Source organism: Podarcis bocagei (assembly GCF_964188305.1).
Source record: "Podarcis bocagei genome assembly, chromosome: 4".
Lineage (NCBI taxonomy): Eukaryota > Metazoa > Chordata > Lepidosauria > Squamata > Lacertidae > Podarcis > Podarcis bocagei.
Window position 1 is genome coordinate 80,452,213 of NC_138128.1, and position 15,488 is coordinate 80,467,700.

Consider the following 15,488-nt stretch of genomic DNA (forward strand, 5'->3'; position numbering starts at 1 on the left):
CTCCTATTGGACGCCCTGCCGCCTCTCTTCTCTTCTCCCCGCCTCCCGTTCCGTGGCGGCTGCTGCTGCTGCTGCTGGAGCTGCTTTCAGAGGCAGCGGCCGTGATTGGAATAATCCGGGCGTTCGCTCGCTCCCGAGAAGCCCCTTCGTCGTCTTTGCTCACCCCTCTGCCCAATTATATATATATCTCGCTCGCGCGCGCCTAGGGCACTCTCATGCGCACGCGCGCGGATCTGAGGGGAACGGCGAGCCCGGGCGTCGAGTGAGCGGGAGGCGAGAGAGAGAGGCCTGCGCGCCTGTGTATTGTGGGGCAGCCCAGCCACCCTCTCGGCTCCCCGCCTCCCGCCGTCTAGCCCAGAGCCGCGTCGCAAGGCCGAAGCGGCGGTGAGGAGGCGGAGGGCGCCCTCTTCTCCCCTCCCCAAACGACGACCCTCTTGACCCGCCTCTCAAGCTCGGACCGCTCCGGTGTGGGGCAGAAAGGAAACCCCTTGGCCAGGAGGATGACGGGCCCCCGACGCGGGTGAGTGGGGCGCGGTGTGTGGCGGCGGGGAAGGAGGGGAGAGAGGTGAGGGAGGCGACTAAATGGCGGCGGGGGAAGGTGTGGAGTCCGCAGGCAGGCCTCCCTCGGGTTTCGCCCTCCCGCCTCCTCGTCTGAAAGGGGAGACGTGTGGACGTGAGTGCGTCTGCTTCCCCCTCGCAACCGGTGCAGAGGAGGCCTGGCCGGTGGCCCTGAGGGAAAGGCTGCCCTCCCCGTCTTGAATTTAATAATACATTTTTATTTGTACCCCCACCCATCTGACTGGGTTGCCCCAGCCACTCGCACAACAAAAGGTTAAAACTTAAGAAAGGCTTCCTTAAAGCGGGTGGTGCGCACGCTCCTTTGGGAGTGAGCCCCGTTCAGCTCGATGGGATTCACTCCGGATTAAGTACTGTATAGGATCGGGCTGCTGAAGAGAAGCGAAGTCGGCCGGTCCCGGAGTTCTTGGTGTCGACGGAGAATCGACGCCTCCAATTCCACCGCCCCGAAAAGCGACCCGCTGTGTCTCACTACATAACTTTTTTTAAAAAATAAGCCCCAGGTTTAAGTAATTAAATACAGTAACTCGGCCTGAGCTGTTTGCCAGCCGTGGAAATGGCCAAGTTAACAATAGGTCGTTTCCATTGCTGCTTCTCTTCTCTGCCTGCTACCATTTGGAGAAGGGGTCTTTTTTCTTTTTTGAGGATCCTGGGATTGGTCGTTTGCTAGGAGCCTTTTGGCACTTTCAAGTTGCCCTTTCTCACCTTTCCGTTTCCGATCTTGGTGTAAGTTTTTGCGCTTGGTTGTCTTCCTGGAGTGAGTGGTGCTACTTATGTAGGGGAGAGGCCCTTCATTTGTAGTGTTGCTTTTTAATTAACAGAATTACTTCATATCCTTTCCACTGCAGCCACCAAAATAAGCAATAAATATTAAAGGAGTTGATAGCCGTCATAATTAGAAGTGTTAATCAAGCTCCAGTAGTGCGGCGTGTGCTACTTTTCTGCAGTGTATTCAATATTACAGTGACTAGGTAACCCAGTTGCAGTTACTTCTTGGCACATTTGACTTGGTTGGAAATAAGATCAGTGGGCCTTGGTTCCAAGCAGTGGACTGCCAGTTTTTGAAAAATGAAATTTTATAAAATGTAAAGTATAAATCTACTAAAATGAGTGCAGCAGTGCAGTTGTGGCTATGTCTACTCAGAAGTCCTTTTGAATTCAATGGGGCTTACTTGCAGGATTGCAACCTCAGTGTCTCTGGACGTTTTAGGTTTTGGTGTTTGAATGTGGTGGTTGGAGCACCTGTTTTGTTCAGTCACATATCCAGGAATAAATTAGCTTTAATGAGGCAAGACATTCATTTGTGACTAGCTGTTTTTTGTTTGTTTCTTTGTATGGTGAAAATTGATACATCTGGTTTGATAAATCCAGTATGATGATATATTCATTGGTTCTGTAAAAGGTAAAAAAAGTAAAAGAAATGGGTTGGTAATGTTTTTGTTGTTTAGTCGTGCCCGACTCTTCGTGACCCCATGGACCAGAGCACGCCAGGCACTCCTGTCTTCCAATACAGTTCTATAAAATGAAAGTTGTGTGATACAAGAAAATAGTTTATAATAGACAGCTATTGTAGCTAAATGTTTCACAAGTATGTTCTAAATCATTGGATAGCCAATCTGCAACATGGGTTCCAAAAGTGGTTCAGGAAGTGGGATGTTAAGATGTACTTGGGTCCTTTTGCCCAGTTTTGTACACTTCTGCCTCCCTGCCTAGCACTCTTTAGACAAGAGGTGGAAAGTCCACCAAGTGAACTTGTTTGTTGGTTGGCCACCACTGTGTTAAATTCACTGTAGCATTTTCTTTTTACATTTTTGTCATAACAATTCATGTGAATTAGAACTCTCCAGTTAGTTATGTTTATGAGAGTTTAACAGGTGTATTTTCTATTCCAAATACATGACTTGACTTGCAGATGCCTTGAACTGGCACCACACCAGAAGTCCTGATCCTAGTTCTCTGTTATACAGGATTTAAAAATCAATGTGAAGTTAACAGAGAAGACAATTGCATTTATTAAGTTTGGGTCCTGCAGTTCTTGAAATATACTCTTCCAAGCTCAAAACAAATTGGTGCAAAAAACCCCAAACTAAATCCACACAGTGGATTCAGTTGTTTGAATGCTAGATTAATATATTTTGTGATTTATTCATATTTAGACTGTAATGCACAAATCTATGAAAAGCATTCATACCAATTACACTCCTTCACACTAGACTTGGCTGTGCCCAGTTAATTTGAATGTAGTTTGCCTCCAAGTAAGTGAATTAGGGTTATATATGCCTAATAGTTTAAAGATTGCAGCTTGGTTCCTTGAAATTAAATAAGGTGTTGAGGGTTATTGTTCTACCTTTCATGCATTTAGCAACTATGTTCAATTATTTGAACTGTGTAAATACTACATCACATCTGTGTATCTTTTCCTTCGTTTTAAGAAGTATGAGAGTCTTTGTATTGATCTGATATGTAAAAGTGCACCTACTGTAGTTGCCTTTGCCTAGGGCTTGGTTTTGATGCATGTTGTTTCTTGTATGTGAAGGCATGTTGTTCAGATGGCCAATAAATATCATTAATTTTTGAACAGCAGTTTTGTGAATCAGTTCCTGAGAACCATTGTGAATCCCAAATTCTAATAATAAACTCAGTTCTCTTAAGTGTGGATCCTTTAGGTAGGCCAAACAGCACCCATCTGTTTACAAGAGGAAGGTATCAGCAGGCTTCCAGGGGTGGAGAGGAGCCAAGGTTTGGTGAGGCATTATTCCATTAGCTCAAATGGGCCTGGGAAGAAACCCCCGAAATAGCCCAATGAGGACTGAGCATGGTCAGTGGATGGCTAACAGGGGTGGTGATGAAGAAATGAAATGGAGCATTCTGGGAGAATTGTTGTTCGGCTCCAATCCTGAACAGGAGTACCCCTATGCTAAAACATTTTGCTGCAGGTCCTTAGTTTCAGTCTGTCGTCTTACGATCACAAAACTAGTGTTCTTACATTAAAAACATACTGTAGAAAATGAAGCTTTCTTACTGCAGAATGTTAGCTTCTTGACAAAAACTTTCAAGTGCACAAAGTTTTTTAAGGTATAGTTACTGAAAGTTCTGAAGAAGCAGTGGAATGAGATCTTAAAGACTAAGCATGTTTTCTGATGGAATGTTCTGACTAGCATTGTTTTGGGCTTAAATTGTGCATTCTGAAGTTGCAACTCCTTCTGATAAAGCTCCCTCTGAAGCAGGATAAAAGTTAGGCTGAAAGTGTGTGTGTGTGAGAGAGAGATTAAAGGTATTTTCATCATAACAAAAAGAAGATTAAGGGGGTATGTTTTTGAAGGCCATCCTCAAGACTATTTAGTTTGCAGGTCAATGGGTTTTAAGTAGAAGAAAGATATATCCAATATATAATTTGTAAAAGTTTGTAAGCTTTGGAGCAAGTTGCCTCCTGCAATGTAACTTTATGTTCTAGCAATGTAACTTTATTCTAAACAAATTCACTGAACTACGTTTTTGTTTTTGTTTTTGTTTTTTAAAGTTCCATGATTTCAGTTGGGCTACTTGGAATACTGTACTTCATGAGTAAGAAATGTTGTTTATAGTTCATTCCTACATATATTTACTCAGAAGAAAGTCGCACTGTGTTTAATAGAGCGTAAAGGTAAAGGTACCCCTGCCCGTACTGGCCAGTTGTGTCTGACTCTAGGGTTGCGTGCTCATCTCGCTCTAGAGGCCGTGAGCCGGCGCCGTCCGAAGACACTTCCGGGTCACGTGGCCAGCGTGACGAAGCTGCTCTGGTGAGCCTGCACCAGTGCAGCACACGGAAACACCGTTTACCTTCCCGCTATAAAGTGGTCCCTATTTATCTACTTGCACTTAAGAGTGCTTTCGAACTGCTGGGACAGGTGGGCAGGAGCTGGGACCGAACGATGGGAGCTCATCCCGCCGCGGGGATTTGAACCACCGACCATACGATCAGCAAGTCCTAGGCACCGAGGTTTTACCCACAGCGCCACCCGCGTCCCTCTTAATAGAGCTTACTCCCTAGTAAATATGTCTAGCTAACACACATCCCAGATAATAACTGTCATTGACCTTTGAGGACCTAATTTTCACATAGACATGGGTAGGATTGTTACTTCTCTCATGTAATATGTATATTTATTAGCTAATTATATTAATTAGTGTATACAGTGGTACCTTGGGTTAAGAACTTAATTTGTTCTGGAGTCCGTTCTTAAGCTGAAACTGTTCTTAACCTGAGGTACCACTTTAGCTAATGGGGCCTGCCGCCGTGCCGCCGCCACACGATTTCTGTTCTCATCCTGAAGCAAAGTTCTTAACCCTAGGTACTATTTCTGGCTTAGTGGAGTCTGTAACCTGAAGCGTCTGTAACCCGAGGTACCACTGTATAAATATTTGCCCACTGATGTTCTTAAATTTGAAGGTAATGAAAGTTGATCCATTAAAATCTACTACAACCTGCCACTTTTTCTTACCTTAGGCAGGTAGCAAGGGTCCTCAGGTAAGTAAATTTCTCTTGGGGATACTCCATGTGGGCAACACCCCTCCCCATACAATCTAGGTACCTATTTTTGCTGTTTAAAGCCATGAGAGAAAGCACAGATAGTCCAGTCATTACTGGCAGTCTTGAAACATTACCTTTATGCCACATGTGAGCAACCTATGAGGTACATAAGACCCTCAGAGGCCTTCTGTGCAGTACCCATGGGTGTCCCAAGATGCCACTAAAATCCCACATTCCTCATCACTGCATTTCATTACTCAAATTCATTGAGGTGAGTGTGACGTGTATAGGGAGTTAGGCATGTGCATGCTGCCCTACCCATCAGTATTGTGCTTCTCTCATACTGCTTTCTGAAAGGCACTGGGCTAAGTAGCTGCACAGTTTGGGAGAGGGCTTTTGCAAGCAAGCTAAGGCTCTTCTTTTTTCGTAGCCTTGCTCATAGTTCAGAGCCACACTGCAAGCTGGGCTAGTCCACCTCTTTCATTTCCCCTTGCTGTTGCCTTGCAGATCCCACCCAAAAGGGAAAGGTTTGGCAGAGGGACTTGGTGCTCCTGATTTTTGCTTATGTGCATATATTGGATTCTGTACTCTTCATGTTTGTAGCTTCGAAGAAGGTATCACCTCTTCCCCTCCTCCTAGTTCCTTCTACTGTTAGTAGCCTACAATATACCATAGTGCAGAGAAATTTGAGCTTTGGGATGTACCAATAGATGGGATGGGTAGGTGTCTTTGAACAAGCATTGTGTATATTAAATATTAGTAAACATATTGTGAACACTTTAATTTACAATATGAATATTTAATTCAACGTGTGGTTCCTGGGCTCTTGTGTTGAGGTATTATTGTGGCCCATTTGGTCTGAGAGATTGTACCGCCATGATATGGATGGCAGAAAAGAGGTGTCTCCACCCACCATCAAAATTTGGCTCCCAACCATTTCCCCTCTTAATCCTGAAAAGTTTGCCCTCACCTGCTCTATGGGTTGCAGGAACAAAAAGAATGGATAATTGAGAAAAAGAGCTGTGTTGGTAGGGATGACAGATGCACTATACTACACAGAGAGAAGAAAGCATGAATGGTATGTGGAAAGAAAATGAGGGAAAGCTATTGGAGAAGTATTCAAAGAAGTGGTAGAACAGAGCAAAAAGGGACTAATAGAATAGGCTAAAAAGAAAACACTGTGTTAAAATAACAAGTGGCTCACTGAGATATTGGTACGGTGTGCCCCTGCACTAAGTGTGAAGATTTGCTCCCAGGTAGTGTAGAGAACTGGCATTGGACATATCTTCATATTTCCTTGAGATAGCTCATTTTCAGCTCCTGTGTTTTGTTTTGTTTTTCCTCTTTTCTTTTGCAAGTAGACCAGAGGTGTCCAAACTTTTTTCAAAGGGGGCCAGATTTGATGAAGTGAAGGGCCGTGAGGGCTGACCAAAGTTGTTAAGCTTTTTTTAGGATTGAAGTTGTGGAAGTATGAGGCCCCCGACAAAATGGACTTTGGACATGCCTGAGTAGACTGTTGTAGTGTGTTGTCACCTACACACCAAGTATGAGGCAGAGGAAGTTATTTACCACCTGTATGCCATGGATGCTGTCAGTAGTGCTATTTTCTAGAAAAGAGGTGCCAGAACTCACCATGAATGCCTCCCTTGTTCTCTTATAATGGCAATGGCACCCACGTGAGAGGTGCCAGAACTGAGTTCCGGTGAGTTCCAGCTGCAAACAAGACCTGGCTGTCAGGTTGATGCCTTGGACACTTAGACAGTATGTTCCAGACAGAACTGCTCATTGGAAGGGTGCTGCGAGGTTGCTAAAGAATCACATTTTTACCAGCCACAGTATATAGTAATTGCATTATACCTGAGATACAAGCACTTCCCTGAGGGAAAACATTTGGCTTCCTTGCAACACATGAGCAACAACTGAACAGTTGTTGCGTTATAAACAGATGGCCTGGAAAAATTCCAGAGTGATGTCTGCAGTGTGCACTAGGGATTCTGGGATACATATCTGGGAATGCATACTTGTTTGAACTTCACATTTACTGTTGTTCACAGCACTGAAATTAGATTATCTAAAACCTAGGAAACCAGGGTGAGCACAAACCAGTTTGAAAATTAGTAATCACTAAGAAAGCAAACTGAAGTATTAATGGTGAGTGGCAAACAGGTCAAAGGCAAGGTTGAATTCTTGATTTAAAAAAATAGTTTTGTAGGTGCAAAATGTAGATACTGTATCTGGCTTGATTATTCTTGAATCTTGTGCGAGTCACATCTGTTTAACCTAACAAGCCTACTGAAGTTACTAGCTCACAAAGCAATTACTAACCCACCTGCCTACATATATCTGTATCTGGCCTAAAATAAAAATTAAAAGAAGCAGTCTTTGTAAAGATTCCCTATCTAGTTGCTTAGAGACAATTCTTATTTGCAGCTGGGCAAGCCTAGGTTGGTTTGTTGTTTTTGCATGGTCATGATAGTGTGTATTGTGATATTCTAGGATTATACTTGTGTTCCAGAAATAGGAAAATATTCTGCTGCATACAGCAATGTGTTGCACTGCTCTAGAATCTTTGCTCCAAAAATAAGACTCATTTACATACTACTACATTACCAGCAAGTGATCAGTTCCACAACTGTTCCTGCAATACAGTATTAAGAAGCTGCTGTTTTAAAAAGGATTTATTAAATGTGAAAAACTTTGTTTCCTCAACCACAGATAGTTGTATGACTGCACACTTCTACTAATGGACCTGGTAGTAGATATGTTTAATTCAAAGCAAAGTGTATTGAGCTTCAAGTAGAAATGTAAGAATCCCCAGAAGTGCTCCAGTATTGCATAACTTAAAGCAATATGCATTTGATCATTAATGTGGCATATAATAAAAGCAGCAGCACATCTCCTCTGAAGTCTAGACTGTAATTTGTAATCTCTCTCACAACGTGCCAGCTGAATCTTTCAGCCAAACTATGATTGACTGAATAGAACTATGAAATGCTTTCTGCAAAAAGTGTCAGTCTAACAGAGATTTTTGAGACTAGATTGATTTTAATCACTGAAAAAACAGATTGTGAATCACATTTTCCATGTTAATACATCTATTTCTTGAACAAGCACGCATACCATTTGGCTGCTAAAACAAAATGTTTTCTGTGTTTGTTTTTTTGCAATGTAATAAAGTGGCCTAGCTTTACTAAGCACTATGCAGCCCACATTCCTTTTGCACTACAGAATTTGTATGTGTTTAAAGACAGAAAGCTTTCACAGTTGCTAATGGTTTTATTTGACTATTAATAAGGACAATAAGGAAGAGCACTTACTTGAAGACAGCATGCTAAGAACTATTCAGAAGCAAGATTTGGTAGCTAATAGAACAGCACTTCTTCAAAAAATGGGAAGTCTGTATCCAGGGCCTTTGACTGACCGTATAAACCTGTAATCTCTTACCCAGATGGGAATAAAGTCAATTGAACTCGATAGAACTTACATCTGAGTGCAAATGTATAGGATTGCACTGTTAATGTTAGGGATGTGCATTGGATTCAGATGAATCCTAGAATGAAGTGGACTGCCTCATACAAATTTTATGTTTGCCAGAGGTAAAGCTTTCTCTACAAGGTGGCATGCATTGAAGCAACAACTTTGCCTTAGAAACCTAGACAGTAACCAAAAATAATATGGACAAGTAGCTGCTGACAGCAACAGTATTGTTGCTAAGCTTACTATAATGTCAAGCTGGTTCAGACCTGGCCTTGGAACTGAATCAGACTTGGTCACTCTGATGGGTGACTTTTATCATGAGAGAAACATGGGAAGGAGTGTGACCCTGTTATTTCTGCTCAGTCTCTCAGTGGCTTTTGATAGTGGCTTTTGATACTGTTGACCATGGTATCCTCCTGGACTGACTCAATTGGATGGTTATCCAAGGCATTGTATTACACTGGTTCCATCCTTAGTTTCAGGGCACCTGGCATCTGTGTTAGAGAGTTCTACATCTTTTCATAATAATTAGCTGATTTCTGATTTAAAAATTTTGCATAGTTTTTATTGTATGGTTTTATGGGTGACTGTTGTCACTGTTGTAAACTATTCTGATGAATAGCAATATAGATATAGATAAATTGTTCCAATAAAGCTTTTTATTTTCTTTAGATGCATTAAAATTTGATAATTTTACTTATTAAAATACAGTTTGCTGTCAGATACAAACTGTTTGATAATATGCATAGCCTTATTACTCCAAATAAACCCCTAATTTACATTTTGTAAACTGGGATGGATATGTTAAGCCCCTAGAGCTGCTTTTCCGGGTAACACCTTTTTTTAATGTGAAACTATTATGCTGAAAAATTTTCTGGCATAAGGAATTAGAAGAGAGAGTGTAAATTAAATTGTGGAAAGTCAAACAACAGATGTCAGCTTTGAAGTCTGAGATTGTCCAATAAAAATAAACTAGAAGAAAGGGAATCAAAATGTGGAATTAAACATCTGCTTGGCAGCTGTGGATATCTGTCTTTCTTAAATTCTAAGATGTGGCACATTGCACCTTCTATTTCTTTACATTTATATTCCATCCTATTTTGAAGGTTTACAATCAAACTATAAATCTCCATTTAACTGTCCCCATTGTTTCTTTCACCTTTTGCAATGCAGCCAACCCAACCATTATGAGCCCTGCCAGTCACAGTGTCCTTTCCCGTTCTCATTCCAAAGCTTCTGTCATACTCAGTACAGTGGTACCTCGGGTTAAGAACTTAATTCATTCTGTAGGTCCGTTCTTAACCTGAGGTACCACTTTAGCTAATGGGACCTCCTGCTGCCGCCGCGCCGCCGCCATTGTGCGATTTCTGTTCTCATCCTGAAGTAAAGTTCTTAACCCGAGGTACTATTTCTGTTAGCAGAGTCTGTAATCTGAAGCATCTGTAACCAGTGGTACCTCTGGTTACAAACTTAATTCGTTCTGTAGGTCTGTTCTTAAGCTGAAACCCTTCTTATCCTGAGGCGCGCTTTCGCTAATAGGGTCTCCTGCTGCGTCTGGTGTGTGATTTCTGTTCGCATCCTGGGGCAAAGTTCGCAAACAGGAGCAACTACTTCCGGGTTAGCGGAGCTCGCAACCTGAAGTGTTCGTAACCAGAAGCGTCCGTAACTACAGGTACCACTGTACAAGAAACCCAGCTCCCATTAAATGTATATCTACTATCCCCAACACTTCCTGTCTCTTAACCATATAGCCTGATCTTTCCCTCATCAAACCCAGTCCTCTGAGGGTAGCTACCTAAATGCCCACAGGGATGCAGCTTCCAAATGCACTGACTGCCCAGTGTTAGAAACTGAGATATGAAAGCTAGAAGCTAAATGGCACCTTAAGCCTAGGTTATGGGCGTAGCAACAGAATGTCCAGGTTCACTTTTTTATAACAAGATTGCAAAGCTGAAAATGAATGAACTGCAGCTAAAGGATTATGTTCATTTTTCACTTGGTCTAGTCCTTCCCCTGCCCAGCCCCCTAATATTCTTAGGAGGGTCTCTTCTCTAGTCTTCCGGGAGTACATTGAGGTGGGGAGGACTAGACCATGTGTTCCATTCAAAGTTATATTATGTTGCCTTTCAGGTTAAGCAACTAATTCCCCTTATTAGGGGCTCCTGGAAGACACCCTGGGTACAGATTGAGCTCTTCCCCTCCATCTCTTTCTGGGAGTGTCCAGGGCAGCACTGAGGAAAATTTGTAACCTCTTCTTGAAAGCAACCCTTTTGACATGGAGGGAGTGGAGTTTGGTTTGGGCCCCAGGTGTGCCACCGTTCACCTCAATATTGGATCACTTTGCTTTAAGTATCAGCAACTTCAGGCCTGGGAATCTAGGGGAGTCTATAGAATTAGTGACGTATTATATGGAGAACAAGTCATTAAGAAGGATTCTGTCATTGTGCTGCTGTAGGGTACATTGTTTACATGGTTCTAGCTGCCTCAGGCATGTTCATTTGCAGCAAATCCCTATGGAAGGGGACAAATCTACAAGATAGGGGACCAGTCTCTATGCTTTATAGCAGGGGTCAGCAAACTTTTTCATCAGGGGCCAGTCCACTGTCCCTCAGACCTTGGAGGGTAGATGGCAGACTATATTTTGAAAAAAGAAAAAGAAAAGAACGAATTCCTATGCCCCACAAATAACCCAGAGATGCATTTTAAATAAAAGGACACATTCTGCTCATGTAAAAACATGCTGATTCCTGGACCGTGCATGGGCCGGATTTAGAAGGCGATTGGCCCCCGGATCTGGCCCCCGGGCCTTAGTTTGCCTACTCATGCTTTTTAGTGTGTTGATAGATCACTCTTGGGGCAGCTTTACTTGCCTTCACCAGCTTGGGAAGGGGGGGGACTTTGGGACTGACATTGACAAGCATAAATGGAAGGGGCTATGGTCCTGCCTCCCATTAAAGATAAACTCTGCTTGCCTTCAAGAAGTGTCCCTTAAGGTTCTCTTCTACTGGCATTGGTTTCCAACACTGCTCTCCAAGATAAACAAGTCTTGATCGCCATTATGTTGGAATGGCTGTGGAAATTATGATTCTTTTATCATTCATGGTGGACCTGCAATATAATGCAAAAAATAAATAAATGAGAAAATGTTTTTGACAGCATCCCTTCCATTATGGACCAGGAATTGAAGCCTATCACATCCTTAGTCCTATTACCATGAGCAGAAACTTAGTGATTAAGTTATTTTTGTTGACAGCCGCACAACTGACTGTGGCTTGTTACTGGAAAATGGAATCAGAGCCACCAGTGGAGACCTGGATTAATTATTCTAGGACATAGCCCTCTCAGATTGTCTTAAACAGAGAAGGCGGCCCATCAGGGTGTGTTAAAAAGGGACAGTCTTGAGGAGATTTGGTTTTTGTTATCTTTCATATATAAAAGACACCATACTTAGTCTCCCAAGCACCTATGTGGGGAGGCCACATGGGGGTTCACTGAAAGTGGGGTAATGCATGAGGCATAGGATCCTTGCAGAAAGATGAATCTCCAAATGCATGAGTAATATTACATTTACTGATACTTTCCTTGCTTCGGTGGTAGTAGTAGAAGAAGAAATTAATTTAAATAAATAAATAAATAAATAAAATAATATTTATACCTCACCCATCTGGCTGGGTTTCCCCAGCCACTCTGGGTGGCTTACAGTACATATAAAAACATAGTAAAACCTCAAACATTAAAAACCTCCTGATACAGGGCTGCCTTCAGATGTTTTCTAAAAGTCAGGTAGGTAGTTTTTCATTTCCTTAACATCTGATGGGTGGGCGTTCTACAGGGAGGATGCCATTGCTGAGTAGGCCCTCTGCCTGGTTCCCTCTAGCTTCACCTCTCGCAGTGAGGAAACTGCCAGAAAACCCTCGGAGGAGGACCTGAATGATGGGGTGGAGACACTCCTTCAGGTATACTGGGCCGAGGTTACTTTGCTTTGTTCAGGTTTGTAACTGAAATAAGTCTGTGTGCTGTTTGTAATGTTTAATGAAAATAATAAAATTCTCTTTTAAAAAATCTTATTCCTAGCCCTATTTTCCACCCACCCACAGTGACTTTGAGTGGAAAAAATTCCACTGTTATATTTTTCTGTGCAATATTTTCCATTCCTAAAAATACATTTTCCCCATAAAATTAATCATTAACATAATGAATCAAATAGCTGTTAGTTGCAATGTTGTAATTAACTTTTTCCAGATGATTGTCCCTAGAAAGTACTTGCACACAGGCCTACATACAATTTCAGTACCTTAATTTTTTCTTAAACTTTAACTAACATATCCTAATAAAAACAAATTCCAAACAAATTGCTACCCAAGTGTGCTTTATTGATCCCCACCCCCACTCAGATAAATTTAAATGCTTTTGGTTTTTTGTAAAATATTTAGTATTTATGCAGCGTGTAAAATGAACATTGAATACTTTTGATTAAGGTTTATTTACCAAACAGAAATGAATGTGCCACATCACCCCTATTCCCAAGTGACTTAAGTTTAAGTTGAGTAAAGTGAGCTAGAAGTTGACAATCAGGGTGCTATTAAAGAAGCAGGAAGCAAAGAAATAAAGGAGAAAGTGAGAGCTGAGAGACAGGTTTTGCTTCCTCACCCACTCACTTGCATGTACCTGTCTGCCTCTGTGGCTCAGGAGTAGAGTAGGTAGAGACAGAAGCAGACAAGCAAAAGAAAAAGGGATCGCTTTGTTTTCTGTTCACCCCCCTGCCCCCACAATGCAAGGAAAAAGAACAGGGGCAGCTGATTGGGAGGGGGCAATAGGTTATACCTTTTGCTCCTTCCTGAGTTGCAGCTGCAAAGCTGAACCATAGCTGGCCTGAATCACATATTATGAATATGATTTTGCAAGGCAGTTGTGCACTGAAGCTGCTGGGTGTTTAAGCAGCAGCTATGGCTATAGTACCTTGGTCTGGAACTGGCGCTCATTGCCAGTGCAGTGACCACAGATTAGTTCAGAGAAAGAAAAATCATTTTTGCCTGGACACTTCTATACTGGCATGCCAAAATATTTCAAAATTTCAAATATTTTTAGGGTTACAGCTTCTAGTGGATTACTCATTGAATTAAATAACTGATGAATCAGTTAAATTTGCATATGGGAAAGCATTATTTATGAAGCACAAAACATGTTTACTTAATTTTTAGAGATGCACACATTTGTCCTTGTAGGCATAACCTTGGTAAAGGCATTCCTGTGTTTGAGAGAAGGGAGAATGCCTCTGAATAAGTTGGTTGGCACCTGAGGGTTTTATAAGCATTGAAAATTTTTAAAAAAAACCTTCTGTCCAGTTTGATTAGGGGTATTCTTTTAGTTGATCAATATGCTATACTGATTTTTTTTTAAAAAAAAAGCACATTGCTGTGACCCAGGCCAGTGGCCCATCAATTGGGTTGTTATGAGAGATGTTTCTAGCATGTCAGACTGTAGATTAAAATTATTTTGCTATAGTACTTTGCCTTCGCTTGAGAATTTGACATCTAACCAAATGTACCAGGATATACTAGAAAACTTCATTGTTCATATGATTTGACTTGCAGTCTATCTTCTGTTCTAAAATCCAAATGTGCTTCCTGAAATACGTACGTGTGTGTGTGTGTGTGTGTGTGTGTGTGTGTGTTTGTGAAGGCTAAAATCTACTTGGTATTTGCACTGTATAAGAATGGCATGGGAGGGGGGGAATTTAACACTAACATGATTTTCCCCCACATTAAGGTTAGAGTCCTATAACCACGTAGCTAGGAGTGAGCACTGTTCAGTATTCAGTTCAGTGGTTTTTGCTTCTGAGTTAGGCATAGGATTGCACTGTGAAATAACTTATCAAGGAAATACTGGCTCAGTAGATAGTTTCAGGAGTTCGTCCTACACTCGAGTAGGACCCTGGTAGAGACACATGACCGACTGGCATGTTCTCTCCCTCCTGGTCATCGTTCGGGAGCATCAAAAGCTTTTTTCTGCCCAAACATCACAGTGACTGATGCCAACAGACACTTAGGGATCTGCAGAGTGTTTGCAGTTTGCGTAACAGAACTCAGCAACTCAGTATTTTGGCTAATCAACATGGCTCCCTCTCTCTCTAGCATAAGACAGCAAAAAGAAAGAACAAAGGACAATAGTCCCACTTCATGGAACACAGTAACACAAACATCCTGTCTCCCATCACTTCCCACACTGTGGAGTCAAAACATACACCGTCATGTGAAAGACAACAATCCCATGACTGCAATCACGGAGCAGGAATTCCAACAGATAGTAGGTTTGCCTATGTTGCACATGAGGCCTGCAGAGAGGTACAGCTGTGAAAGAAATAATCTAAAAATACATTGCTGAAATGTTATACATGAGTGAGCAAAAAGGGATGAGAGGAATCAGCTTTACAGAAAGCCGTTGTATCATTGCCATCCTGTTTCATTGGGTCATCTACTGTGTCTATCTGGCTGGCAGGGTTCGAAATTAGCAGGGTGCCAGGCCTAAAGATTCTCCATTTGTGAGCACCTCAAAAAGGCTGGGTACTATTTTTGCGTGTGCCTGGCTGACTGATTACTGAAATGCATGTGCTTTGAAGCCTCAAAAGTATATGTTAAGGATGGACAATATGTTAAGGAGTTTAGCAATAAAGAGTAGAGTGTTTTGAAAACTGTAAACATAATTTCTACTAAATTGTGATATTAACAATGTGTCATTTATGTGAATTGTGTATTAGTTTGTGCTTATCCAAATAATAAATAAAAAGTGTTGTTGCCCCCCCCCCCCGGCAACTAGACATTCTGTTTTGGTGCCCACAGGCTCCTAGCTTTTCTATCCCAGTTTCTAACACTGCTGGGTAGTGATTATACTCCAATTTTATACCAACCAATTCAGTTTCAGATTG

The 15,488-nt window shown here is 42.0% G+C and overlaps 1 protein-coding gene across 1 annotated transcript in view; it reads left to right on the top strand.

Moving 5' to 3' along the window:
• Window positions 1-15,488, top strand: part of BMPR1A (bone morphogenetic protein receptor type 1A) — a 61,433-nt gene continuing 45,945 nt past the window's right edge. The window contains exon 1 of the mRNA XM_081192055.1: window positions 1-520. The gene's annotated coding sequence lies outside the window, so the exon portion shown is untranslated. The remainder of the gene's footprint in view (window positions 521-15,488) is intronic.